The sequence below is a fragment of the Carcharodon carcharias genome, chromosome 2 (genome assembly GCF_017639515.1).
Source record: "Carcharodon carcharias isolate sCarCar2 chromosome 2, sCarCar2.pri, whole genome shotgun sequence".
Taxonomy (NCBI): Eukaryota; Metazoa; Chordata; class Chondrichthyes; order Lamniformes; family Lamnidae; genus Carcharodon; species Carcharodon carcharias.
Window position 1 is genome coordinate 121,114,447 of NC_054468.1, and position 18,259 is coordinate 121,132,705.

At 54.0% G+C, this 18,259-nt stretch overlaps 3 pseudogenes; all 3 read left to right on the forward strand.

The window, feature by feature from the left end:
- The first annotated feature begins 3,949 nt into the window (after positions 1–3,949).
- LOC121291908 lies at positions 3,950–5,075 on the forward strand (annotated as a pseudogene).
- Positions 5,076–7,297: 2,222 nt separating this feature from the next.
- Positions 7,298–7,818, forward strand: LOC121291958 (annotated as a pseudogene).
- A 5,652-nt stretch (positions 7,819–13,470) lies between these two features.
- LOC121288101 lies at positions 13,471–18,013 on the forward strand (annotated as a pseudogene).
- Positions 18,014–18,259: the final 246 nt, after the last annotated feature.

The following is an 18,259-nucleotide window of genomic DNA, read 5'->3' on the forward strand; positions in this document are numbered from 1 at the left end:
ATCAGCGCCAACACCAGCAACAATAGCAGCAGCAGCAGTCACAGCACCAGCAACAGCAGCAACAGCAACAGCAGTAGCAACACCAGCAGCAGGTACAACATCAGCAACAACAGCAGCATCAGCAGCAACACCAGCAGGAACAGCAGCTGCAACACCAGCAGAATCAGCAGCAGGAACAACAGCAAAAGCAGCAGCAGCAACATCAGCAGCAGGAGCTGTAGCAACAGCAGCAGCACCAGCACCAGCAACAATGGCAACAACAGCCGCAGCAACACCAGTGACAGAAGCAGCAACAGCAGCAGCAGCAAAAAAAGTAGCAGCAATACCAGCAAAAACAGCAACAGCAGCAGCAGCTCCACCACCAGCAGCAGCAACAGAACCAGCAGCAACACCAGCAGTAAAAGCAACACCAGCAACAGCAGCAACAGCAACAGCAGTAGCAACACCAGCAGCACCAGCAGCAGCAACACCAGCAGAACCAGCAGCAGCAACAGCAGCAACAACTGCAGCAGCAACAAAAGTAGCAGCAACACCAGCAGCAACAGCAACAGAAGTAGCAGCTCCACCAGCAGCAGCAACCGCCACAGAACTAGCAGCAACACAAGCAGTAATTGCAACACCAGCAACAGCAGCAACAGCAGCAGCAAGAACAGCAGCAAAACCAGCACCGGAAACAACAGCAGCACCAGCAGCAGCACCAGCAACAACAGCCACAGCAACCACGACAACAGCAGCACCAGCAACAGCAGAAACAACAACAACTGCAGGAGCAGCACAATCAGCAGCAGTAGCCGCAGCAACAACAGCAGCACCAGCACAGCAACAGCAGCAGCAACCGCAGCAACACCAGTGACAGAAGCAGCAAAAACAGCAGCAAAAGCAACAGCTGCAGCAGCAGCAACAGAAGTAGCAGCAACGCCAGCAGTAATAGCAACACCAGCAACAGCAGCAACAGCAGCAGCAAGAACAGCAGCAACACCAGCAACAGCAACAACAGCAGCACCAGCAGCATTCAGCACCAGCAACAACAGCCACAGCAACCACGACAACAGCAGCACCAGCAACAGCAGAAACAACAACAACTGCAGGAGCAGCACAATCAGCAGCAGTAGCCGCAGCATCAATAGCAGCACCAGCACAGCAACAGCAGCAACAACCGCAGCAAAACCAGTGACAGAAGCAGCAAAAACAGCAGCAAAAGCAACAGCTGCAGCAACTCCATCACCAGCAGCATAACCAGCAGTAATAGCAACACCAGCACAAGCAGCAACTGCAGCAGCAGCAACATCAGCTTTACCTGAAGCAACAGCAGCAGCAGTAGCACAAGCAACAGCAGCAACAACAGCCGCAGCAACCACAACATCAGCAGAACCGGAAAACCAGGAAATACAGCATCTACAGCAATAGCAACAGCAGCAGCAACACCAACGACAGAAGCTGCAACACCAGCAGCAACAGCAACAGCAGCAGCAACATCAGCAGCAGCAGCAACAAAAGTAGCAGCAACACCAGCAGCAGCAGCAGCAGCTCCAGCACCAGCAGTAGCTACAGTAGCAATAGCAGCAATAGCTACAGCAGCAACAACAGCCACAGCAACACCAGCGACAGAAGCAGCAACACCAGCAGCAAGCGCCAAAGCAGCAGCATCATCAGCAGCAAGAGCAACAAAAGTAGCAGCAACACCAGCAGCAACAGCAACAGCAGCAGCAGCTCCACCAGCAGCAGCAGCAGCAACGGAAGCAGCAGCAACAACAGCAACAGCAGCAGCAGCTCCACCACCAGGAGCAGCAGCAACAGATCCAGCAGCAACACCAAAATCAACAGCAACAGCAGCAGCAGCTCCACAATCAGCAGCAGCAACAGCAGCAGTAGCAGCAATAGCTACAGCAACAGGAGGAGCAAGAGGAGCAGCAGCATCAGCACCAACACCAGCAGCAATAGCAGCCACAGCACCAGCAACAGCAGCAACAGCAAAAGCAGTAGCAACTCCAGCAGCAGAAACAACATCAGCAACAACAGCAACAACAGCAGCAACACCAGCAGAACAAGCAGCAGGAACAACAGCAACAGCAGCAGCAGCAGCATCAGCAGCAGCAGCAACAGCAGCAACAGCAAGAACAGCAGCAACACCCGCACCAGCAACAACAGCAGCACCAGCGGCAGCAACAGCAGTAGCTCCAGCAACAACAGCAACAACAGCCACAGCAACACGACAACAGCAGCTCCAGCAACAGCAGGAACAACAGCAAATGCAGGGGCAGCACAATCGGCAGCAGTAGCCGCAGCAACAACAGCAGCACCAGCACCAGCAACAGCAGCAACAGCCGCAGCAACACCAGCAGCAACAGCAACAGCAGCAGCAGCTCCACCACCAGCAGCAGCAGCAACAAAAACAGCAGCAACACCAGCAGTAACCGCAACACCAGCACCAGCAGCAACTGCAGCAGCAGCAGCAGCGACTGCACCAAAAGCAACATCAGCTTTAGCTGAAGCAACAGCAGCAGCACCAGCACAAGCAACAGCAGCAATAGCAGCCGCAGCAACCACAACATCAGCAGAACCGGCAACAGCAGGAAATACAGCATCTACAGCAATAGCAACAGCAGCAGCAACACCAACGACAGAAGCAGCAACACCAGCTGCAACAGCAACAGAAGCAGCAGCTCCACAATCAGCAGCAGCAACAGCAACAGCAGCAGCAACATCAGCAGCAGCAGTGACAAGAGTAGCAGTAACACCTGCAGCAGCAGCAGCATCTCCACCTCCAGCAACAGCAACATTGGCTGCAACAGCAACAGCAACAACAGCAATACCAGCAGCAGCAACACCAACGACAGAAGCAGCAGCACCAGCAGCAACAGCAACAACAGCAGCAACATCAGCAGCAGCAGCAACAAAAGTAGCAGCAACACCAGCAGCAGCAGCAGCAGCTCCAGCACCAGCAGCAGCAACATGAGCAATGGAAGCAATAGCTACAGAAGCAACAACATCCACAGCAACACCAGTGACAGAAGCAGCAACACCAGCAGCAACAGCAAAAGCCGCAGCATCATCAGCAGCAAGAGCAACAAAAAGTAGCAGCAACACCAGCAGCAGCAGCAGCTCCACCACCAGCACCAGCAACAGCAGCGGTAGCAGCAATAGCTACAGCAACAGCAGGAGCAAGAGGAGCAGCAGCATCAGCACCAACACCAGCAGCAATAGCAGCAGCAGCAGCCACAGCACCAGCAAGAGCAGCAACAGCAAAAGCAGTAGTAAGAGGAAAACCAGCAGCAGCCCGAACACCAGCAGCAATAGCAGCAGCAGCCACAGAACCAGCAAAGGCAGCAACAGCAAAAGCAGTAGCAAGAGGAACAGCAGCAGCAGCAGCACCAACAGCAGCAGCAACACCATCAGCAGCAGCAACACCAACGACAGAAGCAGCAACACCAGAAGCAACAACAACAGCAGCAGCAACATCAGCAGCAGCAGTGACAAAAGTAGCAGCAACACCAGTAGCAACAGCAAATGTAGTAGCAAGAGGAACAGCAGCAGCAGCACCAACAGCAGCAGCAACACCACCAGCAGCAGCAACACCAACGACAGAAGCAGCAACACCAGCAGCAACAACAACAACAGCAGCAGCAACATCAGCAGCAGCAAGAGCAACAAAAGTAGCAGCAACACCAGCAGCAACAGCAAAAGTAGTAGCAAGAGGAAAAGCAGCAGCAGCACCATAGGCAGCAGCAACACCACCAGCAGTAGCAACACCAACGACAGAAGCAGCACCCCAGCAGCAACAATAACAGCAACAGCTGCAGCAGCAGCATCATCAGCAGCAAGAGCAACAAAAGTAGCAGCAACACCAGCAGCAACAGCAACAGCAGCAGCAGCTCCACCAGCAGCAGCAGCAGCAACAGCAACAGCAGCTGCAGCTCCACCACCAGCAGCAGCAGCAACAGATCCAGCAGCAACACCAGCAGCAACAGCAACAGCAGCAGCAGCTCCACAATCAGCAACAGCAAAAGCAGCAGTATCAGCAATAGCTACAGCAACAGCAGGAGCTAGAGGAGCAGCAGCGTCAGCACCAACACCAGCAACAATAGAAGCAGCAGCAGCCACAGCACCAGCAACAGCAGCAACAGCAACAGCAGTAGCAACACCAGCAGCAGCTACAACTTCAGCAACAACAGCAACATCAGCAGCAACACCAGCATCAACAGCTGCTGCAACACCAGCAGAACCAGCAGCAGGAACAACAGCAACAGCAGCAGCAGCAAAATCAGCAGCAGCAGCAACAGCAAGTTCAGCAGCAACACCCGCACCAGCAACAACAGCAGCACCAGCAGCAGCAACAGCAGCAGCACCAGCAATAGCAGCAACAACAGCCACAGCAACCACAACAACAGCAGCACCATCAACAGCATGAACAACAACAACTGCAGGAGAAGCAACATCAGCAGCAGGGGCAGTAGAAACAGCAGCAACACCAGCAACAGCAACAACAGCAACAACAGTCGCAGCAACACCAGTGAGAGAAGCAGCAACAGCAGCAGCAACAACAAGAGCAGCAGCAGCAACAACAGCAGAAGCAACAAAAGTAGCAGCAACACCAGCAGCCACAGCAACAGCAGCAGCAGCTCCACCAGCAACAGCAGCAGCAACAGAACCAGCAGCAACAACAGCAGTAATAGCAACACCAGCAACAGCAGGAACTGCAGCAGCAAGAACAGCAACAACACCAGCACCAGCAACAACAGCAGCACCAGCACCAGCAACAACAGCAACAACAGCCACAGCAAGCACGACAACAGCAGCACCAGCAATAGCAGAAACAACAGCAACTGCAGGAGTAGCACAACCAGAAGCTGTAGACACAGCAACAACAGCAGCACCAGCACCAGCAACAGCAGCAACAGCCGCAGCAACACCAGTGACAGAAGCAGTAACTCCAGCAGCAAAAGCAACAGCCGCAGCAGCGCCACCACCAGCAGCAGCAGCAACAGAACCAGCAGCAACACCAGCAGCAACAGCAACAGGAGCTGCAGCTCCACAATCAGCAGCAGCAACAGCAGCACCAGCAACAGCAACAGCAGCAACAGCCGCAGCAAACCAGTGACAGAAGCAGCAACAGCAGCAGCAACAACAACAGCAGCAGCAGCATCATCAGCAGCAGCAACAAAAGTAGCAGCAACACCAGCAGCAACAGCAGCAGCTGCAGCAGCTCCACCAGCAGCAGCAACAGAACCAGCAGCAACACCAGCAGTAATAGCAAAACCAGCAACAGCAGCAACAGCAACAGCGGTAGCAACACCAGCAGCAGCAACAACAGCAGCAGCAACAGCAACAGCAGCTGCAACACCAGCAGCAGCAGCAGCAACAACAGCAGAACCAGCAGCACCAGCAGCACCAGCAGCAGCAACACGAGCAGAAACAGCAGCAGCAACAGCAGCAACAACAGCAGAAGCAACAAAAGTAGCAACAACACCAGCAGCCACAGCAACAGCAGCCGCAGCTCCACCAGCAGCAGCAGCAGCAACAGAACCAGCAGCAACAACAGCAGTAATAGCAACACCAGCAACAGCAGCAACAGCAGCAGCAAGAACAGCAACAACACCAGCACCAGCAACAACAGCAGCACCAGCACCAGCAACAACAGCAACAACAGCCACAGCAACCACGACAACAGCAGCACCAGCAATAGCAGAAACAGCAGCAAATGCAGGAGTAGCACAACCAGCAGCTGTAGACGCAGCAACAACAGCAGCACCAGCACCAGCAACAGCAGAAACAGACGCAGCAACACCACTGACAGAAGCAGCAACTCCAGCAGCAAAAGCAGCAACCACAGCAGCTCCACCACCAGGAGCAGCAGCAACAGAACCAGCAGCAACACCAGCAGCAACAGCAACAGGAGCTGCAGCTCCACAATCAGCAGCAGCAACAGCAGCAGTATCAGCAATAGCTACAGCAATAGCAGGAGCAAGAGGAGCAGCAGCATCAGCACCAACACCAGCAACAATAGCAGCAGCAGCAGTCACAGCACCAGCAACAGCAGCAACAGCAACAGCAGTAGCAACACCAGCGGCAGGTACAACATCAGCAACAACAGCAACATCAGCAGCAACACCAGCAGCAACAGCAGCTGCAACACCAGCAGAACCAGCAGCAGGAACAACAGCAAAAGCAGCAGCAGCAACATCAGCAGCAGGAAGAGTAGCAACAGCAGCAGCACCAGCAACAGCAACAACAGCAACAACAGCCGCAGCAACACCAGTGACAGAACTAGCAACAGCAGCAGCAGCAAAAATTAACAGCAACACCAGCAGCAACAGCAACAACAGCAGCAGCTCCACCAGCAGCAGCAGCAGCAACAGATCCAGCAGCAACACCAGCAGTAAAAGCAACACCAGCAACAGCAGCAACAGCAACAGCAGTAGCAACACCAGCAGCACCAGCAGCAGCAGCACCAGCAGAACCAGCAGCAGCAACAGCAGCAACAACTGCAGCAGCAACAAAAGTAGCAGCAACACCAGCAGCAACAGCAACAGCAGTAGCAGCTCCACCAGCAGCAGCAGCAGCAACAGAACTAGCAGCAACACAAGCAGTAATAGCAACACCAGCATTAGCAGTAACAACAGCAGCAAGAACAGCAGCACAACCAGCACCAGCAACAACAGCAGCACCAGCAGCAATCAGCACCAGCAACAACAGCCACAGCAACCACGACAACAGCAGCACCAGCAACAGCAGAAACAACAACAACTGCAGGAGCAGCACAATCAGCAGCAGTAGCCACAGCAACAACAGCAGCACCAGCACAGCAACAGCAGCAACAACCGCAGCAACACCAGTGACAGAAGCAGCAAAAACAGCAGCAAAAGCAACAGCTGCAGCAACTCCATCACCAGCAGCAGCAGCAACAGAACCAGCAGCATAACCAGCAGTAATAGCAACACCAGCACAAGCAGCAACTGCAGCAGCAGCAACAGAAACTGCACCAGCAGCAACATCAGCTTTACCTGAAGCAACAGCAGCAGCAGCAGCAAAAGCAACAGCAGCAACAACAGCCGCAGCAACCACAACATCAGCAGAACCGGCATCACCAGGAAATACAGCATCTACAGCAATAGCAACAGCAGCAGCAACACCAACGACAGAAGCTGCAACACCAGCAGCAACAGCAACAGCAGCAGCAACATCAGCAGCAGCAGCAACAAAAGTAGCAGCAACACCAGCAGCAGCAGCAGCAGCTCCAGCACCAGCAGTAGCTACAGTAGCAATAGCAGCAATAGCTACAGCAGCAACAACAGCCGCAGCAACATCAGCGACAGAAGCAGCAACACCAGCAGCAACCGCAACAGCAGCAGCATCATCAGCAGCAAGAGCAACAAAAGTAGCAGCAACACCAGCAAAAAACAGCAACAGCAGCAGCATCTCCACCAGCAGCAGCAGCAACGGAAGCAGCAGCAACAACAGCAACAGCAGCAGCAGCTCCACCACCAGCAGCAGCAGCAACAGATCCAGCAGCAACACCAGCATCAACAGCAACAGCAGCAGCAGCTCCACAATCAGGAGCAGCAACAGCAGCAGTAGCAGAAATAGCTACAGAAACAGCAGGAGCAAGAGGAGCAGCAGCATCAGCACCAACACCAGCAGCAATAGCAGCCACAGCACCAGCAACAGCAGCAACAGCAAAAGCAGTAGCAACACCAGCAGCAGAAACAACATCAGCAGCAACAGCAACATCAGCAGCAACACCAGCAGCAGCAGCAGCTGCAACACCAGCAGAACAAGCAGCAGGAACAAGAGCAACAGCAGCAGCAGCAAGAACAGCAGCAACACCCGCACCAGCAACAACAGCAGCACCAGCAGCAGCAACAGCAGTAGCTCCAGCAACAACAGCAACAACAGCCACAGCAACACGACAACAGCATCTCCAGCAACAGCAGGAGCAACAGCAACTGCAGGGGCAGCACAATCGGCAGCAGTAGCCGCAGCAACAACAGCAGCAACAGCACCAGCAACAGCAGCAACAGCCGCAGCAACACCAGCAGCAACAGCAACAGCAGCAGCAGCTCCACCACCAGCAGCAGCAGCAACAAAAACAGCAGCAACACCAGCAGTAATCGCAACACCAGCGCCAGCAGCAACTGCACCAGCAGCAGCAGCGACTGTACCAGCAGCAACATCAGCTTTAGCTGAAGCAACAGCAGCAGCACCAGCACAAGCAACAGCAGCAATAGCAGCCGCAGCAACCACAACATCAGCAGAACCGGCAACAGCAGGAAATACAGCATCTACAGCAAAAGCAACAGCAGCTGCAACACCAACTACAGAAGCAGCAACACCAGCAGCAACAGCAACAGCAGCAGCAACATCAGCAGCAGCAGCGACAAAAATGGCAGCAACACCAGCAGCAGCAGCAGCAATAGCTACAGGAGCAACAACAGCCGCAGCAACACCAGCGACAGAAGTAGCAACACCAGCACAACAGCAACAGCATCAGCATCATCAGCAGCAAAAGTAGCAGCAAGAACAGCAGCAACAGCAACAGCAGCAGCAGCTCCACCACCAGCAGCAGCAGCAGCAACAGAACCAGCAACAACACCAGCAGCAACAGCAACAGAAGCAGCAGCTCCACAATCAGCAGCAGCAACAGCAACAGCAGCAGCAACATCAGCAGCAGCAGTGACAAGAGTAGCAGCAACACCTGCAGCAGCAGCAGCATCTCCACCTCCAGCAACAGCAACATTGGCTGCAACAGCAACAGCAACAACAGCAATACCAGCAGCAGCAACACCAACGACAGAAGCAGCAGCACCAGCAGCAACAGCAACAACAGCAGCAACATCAGCAGCAGCAGCAACAAAAGTAGCAGCAACACCAAAAGCAGCAGCAGCAGCTCCAGCACCAGCAGCAGCAACAGTAGCAATGGAAGCAATAGCTACAGAAGCAACAACATCCGCAGCAAGACCAGTGACAGAAGCAGCAACACCAGCAGCAACAGCAAAAGCCGCAGCATCATCAGCAGCAAGAGCAACAAAAAGTAGCAGCAACACCAGCAGCAGCTCCACCACCAGCACCAGCAACAGCAGCAGTAGCAGCAATAGCTACAGCAAAAGCAGGAGCAAGAGGAGCAGCAGCACCAACACCAGCAGCAATAGCAGCAGCAGCAGCCACAGCACCAGCAACAGCAGCAACAGCAAAAGCAGTAGTAAGAGGAAAACCAGCAGCAGCACGAACACCAGCAGCAATAGCAGCAGCAGCCACAGAACCAGCAAAGGCAGCAACAGCAAAAGCAGTAGCAAGAGGAACAGCAGCAGCAGCACCAACAGCGGCAGCAACACCATCAGCAGCAGCAACACCAACGACAGAAGCAGCAACACCAGAAGCAACAACAACACCAGCAGCAACATCATCAGCAGCAGTGACAAAAGTAGCAGCAACACCAGCAGCAACATCCAAAGTAGTAGCAAGAGGAACAGCAGCAGCAGCACCAACAGCAGCAGCAACACCACCAGCAGCAGCAACACCAACGACAGAAGCAGCAACACCAGCAGCAACAACAACAACAGCAGCAGCAACATCAGCAGCAGAAGTGACAAAAGTAGCAGCAACACCAGCAGCAACAGCAGCATCTCCACAACAACCAACAGCAACAATAGCAGCATCAGCAACAGCAACAACAGCAACACCACAAGCAGCAACACCAACAAAACAAGCAGCAACACCAACAGCAACAGCAACAGCAGCAGCAACATCAGCATCAGCAGCGACAAAAGTAGCAGCAACACCAGCAACAGCAGCAGCAATAGCTACAGCAGCAACAACAGCCGCAGCAACACCAGCGACAGAAGCAGCAACACCAGCAGAACCAGCAGCAGCAACAGCAGCAACAGCAACAGCAGCTGCAACACCAGCAGCACCAGCAGCAGCAACACCAGCAGAACCAGCAGCAGCAACAGCAGCAACAACAGCAGCAGCACCAAAAGTAGCGTCAACACCAGCAGCAACAGCAACAGCAGCAGCAGCTCCACCAGCAGCAGCAGCAGCAACTGAACCAGCAGCAACACCAGCAGTAATAGCAACAGCAGCTAGAGAAGCAACAGCAGCAGCAAGAACCAGCAGCAACACCAGCAACAGCAACAACAGCAGCATCAGCAGCAAAGCACCAGCAACAACAATTACAACAGCCACAGCAACCACGACAACAGCAGCACCAGCAACAGCAGAAACAACAGCAACTGCAGGAGGAGCACAATCTGCAGCAGAAGACGCAGCAACAACAGCAGCACCAGCACCAGCAACAGCAGCAACAGCCGCAGCAACACCAGTGACAGAAGCAGTAACTCCAGCAGCAAAAGCAACAGCCGCAGCAGCGCCACCACCAGCAGCAGCAGCAACAGAACCAGCAGCAACACCAGCAGCAACAGCAACAGGAGCTGCAGCTCCACAATCAGCAGCAGCAACAGCAGCACCAGCAACAGCAACAGCAGCAACAGCCGCAGCAAACCAGTGACAGAAGCAGCAACAGCAGCAGCAACAACAACAGCAGCAGCAGCATCATCAGCAGCAGCAACAAAAGTAGCAGCAACACCAGCAGAAACAACAGCAACTGCAGGAGGAGCACAATCAGCAGCAGAAGACGCAGCAACAACAGCAGCACCAGCACCAGCAACAGCAGCAACAGCCGCAGCAACACCAGTGACAGACGCAGCAACACCAGCAGCAAAAGCAACAGTCGCAGCAGCACCACCACCAGCAGAAGCAGCAACAGAACCAGCAGAAACACCAGCAGTAATAGCAACACCAGCACTAGCAGGAACTGCAGCAGCAGCAGCAACAACTGCACCAGCAGCAACATCAGCTTTACCTGAAGCAACAGCAGCAGCACCGGCACAAGCAACAGCAGCAACAACAGCCGCAGCAACCACAACATCAGCAGAACCAGCAACAGCAGGAAATACAGCATCTACAGCAAAAGCAAAGCCAGCAGTAACACCAACGACAGAAGCAAAAACACCAGCACCAGCAACAACAGCAGCACCAGAAGCAGCAGCACCAGCAACAACAGCAACAACAGCCACAGCAACTACGACAACAGCAGCACCAGCACCAGCAACAGCAGCAACAGCCGCAGCAACACCAGTGACAGAAGCAGTAACTCCAGCAGCAAAAGCAACAGCCGCAGCAGCGCCACCACCAGCAGCAGCAGCAACAGAACCAGCAGCAACACCAGCAGCAACAGCAACAGGAGCTGCAGCTCCACAATCAGCAGCAGCAACAGCAGCACCAGCAACAGCAACAGCAGCAACAGCCGCAGCAAACCAGTGACAGAAGCAGCAACAGCAGCAGCAACAACAACAGCAGCAGCAGCATCATCAGCAGCAGCAACAAAAGTAGCAGCAACACTAGCAGCAACAGCAGCAGCTGCAGCAGCTCCACCAGCAGCAGCAACAGAACCAGCAGCAACACCAGCAGTAATAGCAAAACCAGCAACAGCAGCAACAGCAACAGCGGTAGCAACACCAGCAGCAGCAACAACAGCAGCAGCAACAGCAACAGCAGCTGCAACACCAGCAGCAGCAGCAGCAACAACAGCAGAACCAGCAGCACCAGCAGAACCAGCAGCAGCAACACGAGCAGAAACAGCAGCAGCAACAGCAGCAACAACAGCAGAAGCAACAAAAGTAGCAACAACACCAGCAGCCACAGCAACAGCAGCCGCAGCTCCACCAGCAGCAGCAGCAGCAACAGAACCAGCAGCAACAGCAGCAGCAAGAACAGCAACAACACCAGCACCAGCAACAACAGCAGCACCAGCACCAGCAACAACAGCAACAACAGCCACAGCAACCACGACAACAGCAGCACCAGCAATAGCAGAAACAGCAGCAAATGCAGGAGTAGCACAACCAGCAGCTGTAGACGCAGCAACAACAGCAGCACCAGCACCAGCAACAGCAGAAACAGACGCAGCAACACCAGTGACAGAAGCAGCAACTCCAGCAGCAAAAGCAGCAGCCACAGCAGCTCCACCACCAGGAGCAGCAGCAACAGAACCAGCAGCAACACCAGCAGCAACAGCAACAGGAGCTGCAGCTCCACAATCAGCAGCAGCAACAGCAGCAGTATCAGCAATAGCTACAGCAATAGCAGGAGCAAGAGGAGCAGCAGCATCAGCACCAACACCAGCAACAATAGCAGCAGCAGCAGTCACAGCACCAGCAACAGCAGCAACAGCAACAGCAGTAGCAACACCAGCGGCAGGTACAACATCAGCAACAACAGCAACATCAGCAGCAACACCAGCAGCAACAGCAGCTGCAACACCAGCAGAACCAGCAGCAGGAACAACAGCAAAAGCAGCAGCAGCAACATCAGCAGCAGGAAGAGTAGCAACAGCAGCAGCACCAGCAACAGCAACAACAGCAACAACAGCCGCAGCAACACCAGTGACAGAACTAGCAACAGCAGCAGCAGCAAAAATTAACAGCAACACCAGCAGCAACAGCAACAACAGCAGCAGCTCCACCAGCAGCAGCAGCAGCAACAGATCCAGCAGCAACACCAGCAGTAAAAGCAATACCAGCAACAGCAGCAACAGCAACAGCAGTAGCAACACCAGCAGCAGCAGCACCAGCAGAACCAGCAGCAGCAACAGCAGCAACAACTGCAGCAGCAACAAAAGTAGCAGCAACACCAGCAGCAACAGCAACAGCAGTAGCAGCTCCACCAGCAGCAGCAGCAGCAACAGAACTAGCAGCAACACAAGCAGTAATAGCAACACCAGCATTAGCAGTAACAACAGCAGCAAGAACAGCAGCACAACCAGCACCAGCAACAACAGCAGCACCAGCAGCAATCAGCACCAGCAACAACAGCCACAGCAACCACGACAACAGCAGCACCAGCAACAGCAGAAACAACAACAACTGCAGGAGCAGCACAATCAGCAGCAGTAGCCGCAGCAACAACAGCAGCACCAGCACAGCAACAGCAGCAACAACCGCAGCAACACCAGTGACAGAAGCAGCAAAAACAGCAGCAAAAGCAACAGCTGCAGCAACTCCATCACCAGCAGCAGCAGCAACAGAACCAGCAGCATAACCAGCAGTAATAGCAACACCAGCACAAGCAGCAACTGCAGCAGCAGCAACAGAAACTGCACCAGCAGCAACATCAGCTTTACCTGAAGCAACAGCAGCAGCAGCAGCAAAAGCAACAGCAGCAACAACAGCCGCAGCAACCACAACATCAGCAGAACCGGCATCACCAGGAAATACAGCATCTACAGCAATAGCAACAGCAGCAGCAACACCAACGACAGAAGCTGCAACACCAGCAGCAACAGCAACAGCAGCAGCAACATCAGCAGCAGCAGCAACAAAAGTAGCAGCAACACCAGCAGCAGCAGCAGCAGCTCCAGCACCAGCAGTAGCTACAGTAGCAATAGCAGCAATAGCTACAGCAGCAACAACAGCCGCAGCAACATCAGCGACAGAAGCAGCAACACCAGCAGCAACCGCAACAGCAGCAGCATCATCAGCTTCAAGAGCAACAAAAGTAGCAGCAACACCAGCAAAAAACAGCAACAGCAGCAGCATCTCCACCAGCAGCAGCAGCAACGGAAGCAGCAGCAACAACAGCAACAGCAGCAGCAGCTCCACCACCAGCAGCAGCAGCAACAGATCCAGCAGCAACACCAGCATCAACAGCAACAGCAGCAGCAGCTCCACAATCAGGAGCAGCAACAGCAGCAGTAGCAGAAATAGCTACAGAAACAGCAGGAGCAAGAGGAGCAGCAGCATCAGCACCAACACCAGCAGCAATAGCAGCCACAGCACCAGCAACAGCAGCAACAACAAAAGCAGTAGCAACACCAGCAGCAGAAACAACATCAGCAGCAACAGCAACATCAGCAGCAACACCAGCAGCAGCAGCAGCTGCAACACCAGCAGAACAAGCAGCAGGAACAAGAGCAACAGCAGCAGCAGCAAGAACAGCAGCAACACCCGCACCAGCAACAACAGCAGCACCAGCAGCAGCAACAGCAGTAGCTCCAGCAACAACAGCAACAACAGCCACAGCAACACGACAACAGCATCTCCAGCAACAGCAGGAGCAACAGCAACTGTAGGGGCAGCACAATCGGCAGCAGTAGCCGCAGCAACAACAGCAGCAACAGCACCAGCAACAGCAGCAACAGCCGCAGCAACACCAGCAGCAACAGCAACAGCAGCAGCAGCTCCACCACCAGCAGCAGCAGCAACAAAAACAGCAGCAACACCAGCAGTAATCGCAACACCAGCGCCAGCAGCAACTGCACCAGCAGCAGCAGCGACTGTACCAGCAGCAACATCAGCTTTAGCTGAAGCAACAGCAGCAGCACCAGCACAAGCAACAGCAGCAATAGCAGCCGCAGCAACCACAACATCAGCAGAACCGGCAACAGCAGGAAATACAGCATCTACAGCAAAAGCAACAGCAGCTGCAACATCAACTACAGAAGCAGCAACACCAGCAGCAACAGCAACAGCAGCAGCAACATCAGCAGCAGCAGCGACAAAAATGGCAGCAACACCAGCAGCAGCAGCAGCAATAGCTACAGGAGCAACAACAGCCGCAGCAACACCAGCGACAGAAGTAGCAACACCAGCACAACAGCAACAGCATCAGCATCATCAGCAGCAAAAGTAGCAGCAAGAACAGCAGCAACAGCAACAGCAGCAGCAGCTCCACCACCAGCAGCAGCAGCAGCAACAGAACCAGCAACAACACCAGCAGCAACAGCAACAGAAGCAGCAGCTCCACAATCAGCAGCAGCAACAGCAACAGCAGCAGCAACATCAGCAGCAGCAGTGACAAGAGTAGCAGCAACACCTGCAGCAGCAGCAGCATCTCCACCTCCAGCAACAGCAACATTGGCTGCAACAGCAACAGCAACAACAGCAATACCAGCAGCAGCAACACCAACGACAGAAGCAGCAGCACCAGCAGCAACAGCAACAACAGCAGCAACATCAGCAGCAGCAGCAACAAAAGTAGCAGCAACACCAAAAGCAGCAGCAGCAGCTCCAGCACCAGCAGCAGCAACAGTAGCAATGGAAGCAATAGCTACAGAAGCAACAACATCCGCAGCAAGACCAGTGACAGAAGCAGCAACACCAGCAGCAACAGCAAAAGCCGCAGCAGCATCAGCAGCAAGAGCAACAAAAAGTAGCAGCAACACCAGCAGCAGCTCCACCACCAGCACCAGCAACAGCAGCAGTAGCAGCAATAGCTACAGCAAAAGCAGGAGCAAGAGGAGCAGCAGCACCAACACCAGCAGCAATAGCAGCAGCAGCAGCCACAGCACCAGCAACAGCAGCAACAGCAAAAGCAGTAGTAAGAGGAAAACCAGCAGCAGCACGAACACCAGCAGCAATAGCAGCAGCAGCCACAGAACCAGCAAAGGCAGCAACAGCAAAAGCAGTAGCAAGAGGAACAGCAGCAGCAGCACCAACAGCGGCAGCAACACCATCAGCAGCAGCAACACCAACGACAGAAGCAGCAACACCAGAAGCAACAACAACACCAGCAGCAACATCATCAGCAGCAGTGACAAAAGTAGCAGCAACACCAGCAGCAACATCCAAAGTAGTAGCAAGAGGAACAGCAGCAGCAGCACCAACAGCAGCAGCAACACCACCAGCAGCAGCAACACCAACGACAGAAGCAGCAACACCAGCAGCAACAACAACAACAGCAGCAGCAACATCAGCAGCAGAAGTGACAAAAGTAGCAGCAACACCAGCAGCAACAGCAGCATCTCCACAACAACCAACAGCAACAATAGCAGCAACAGCAACAGCAACAACAGCAACACCACAAGCAGCAACACCAACAAAACAAGCAGCAACACCAACAGCAACAGCAACAGCAGCAGCAACATCAGCATCAGCAGCGACAAAAGTAGCAGCAACACCAGCAACAGCAGCAGCAATAGCTACAGCAGCAACAACAGCCGCAGCAACACCAGCGACAGAAGCAGCAACACCAGCAGAACCAGCAGCAGCAACAGCAGCAACAGCAACAGCAGCTGCAACACCAGCAGCACCAGCAGCAGCAACACCAGCAGAACCAGCAGCAGCAACAGCAGCAACAACAGCAGCAGCACCAAAAGTAGCGTCAACACCAGCAGCAACAGCAACAGCAGCAGCAGCTCCACCAGCAGCAGCAGCAGCAACTGAACCAGCAGCAACACCAGCAGTAATAGCAACAGCAGCTAGAGAAGCAACAGCAGCAGCAAGAACCAGCAGCAACACCAGCACCAGCAACAACAGCAGCATCAGCAGCAAAGCACCAGCAACAACAGTTACAACAGCCACAGCAACCACGACAACAGCAGCACCAGCAACAGCAGAAACAACAGCAACTGCAGGAGGAGCACAATCAGCAGCAGAAGACGCAGCAACAACAGCAGCACCAGCACCAGCAACAGCAGCAACAGCCGCAGCAACACCAGTGACAGACGCAGCAACACCAGCAGCAAAAGCAACAGTCGCAGCAGCACCACCACCAGCAGAAGCAGCAACAGAACCAGCAGAAACACCAGCAGTAATAGCAACACCAGCACTAGCAGGAACTGCAGCAGCAGCAGCAACAACTGCACCAGCAGCAACATCAGCTTTACCTGAAGCAACAGCAGCAGCACCGGCACAAGCAACAGCAGCAACAACAGCCGCAGCAACCACAACATCAGCAGAACCGGCAACAGCAGGAAATACAGCATCTACAGCAAAAGCAAAGCCAGCAGTAACACCAACGACAGAAGCAAAAACACCAGCACCAGCAACAACAGCAGCACCAGAAGCAGCAGCACCAGCAACAACAGCAACAACAGCCACAGCAACCACGACAACAGCAGCACCAGCAACAGCAGAAACAACAGCAAATGCAGGAAGAGCACATTCAGCAAATGTAGCCGCAGCAACAACAGCAGCACCAGCACCAGCAACAGCAGCAACAGCCGCAGCAACACCAGTGACAGAAGCAGCAACACCAGCAGCAAAAGAAACAGCCGCAGCAGCTCCACCACCAGCAGCAGCAGCAACAGAAACAGCAGCAACACCAGCAGTAATAGCAACACCAGCACCAGCAGCAACTGCAGCAGCAGCAGCAGCAACTGCACCAGCAGCAACGTCAGCTTTACCTGAAGCAACAGCAGCAGCACCAGCACAAGCAACAGCAGCAACAACAGCCGCAGCAACCACAACATCAGCAGAACCGGCAACAGCAGGAAATACAGCATCTACAGCAATAGCAACAGCAGCAGCAACACCAACGACAGAAGCAGTAACACCAGCAGCAACAGCAACAGCAGCAGTAACATCAGCAGCAGCAGCGACAAAAGTAGCAGCAACACCTGCAGCAGCAGCAGCAGCTCCACCTCCAGCAACAGCAACAATAGCAGCAACTGCAAGAGCAGCAACAGCAATACCAGCAGCAGCAACACCTACGACAGAAGCAGCAACACCAAAAGCAACAGGAACAGCAGCAGCAACCTCATCAGCAGCAGTGCCAAAAGTAGCAGCAACACAGCAGCAGCAGCAGCATCTCCTCCATCAGCAACAGCAACAATAGCAGCCAAAGCAACACCAGTAACAGCAACACCAGCAGCAACAACACCTACGACAGAAGCAGCAACGCCAGCAGCAACAGCAACAGCAGCAGCAACATCAGCAACAGCAGCAACAAATGTAGCAGCAACACCAGCAGCAGCTGCAGCTCCTCCAGCACCAGCAGCAGCAACAGTAGCAATAGCAGCAATAGCTACAGCAGCAACAACAGCCGCAGCAACACCAGCGACAGAAACAGCAACACCAGCAGAACCAGCAGCAGCAACAGCAGCAACAGCAAGAGTAGCTGCAACACCAGCAGCACCAGCAGCCGCAACACCAGCAGAACCAGCAGCAGCAACAGCCACAGCAACACCAGTGACAGAAGCAGCAACACCAGCAGCAAAAGCAACAGCAGCAGTAGCTCCATCAGAAGAAGCAGCAGCAACAGAACCAGCAGCAACACCAGCAGTAATAGCAACACCAGGAACAGCAGCAACAGCATCAGCAAGAACAGCAGCAACACCAGCACCAACAACAACAGCAGCACCAGCAGCAGCAGCACCAGCAACATCAGCAACAACAGCCACAGCAACCACGACAACAGCAGCACCAGCAACAGCAGAAACAACAACAACTGCAGGAGCAGCACAATCAGCAGCAGTAGCCGCAGCAAC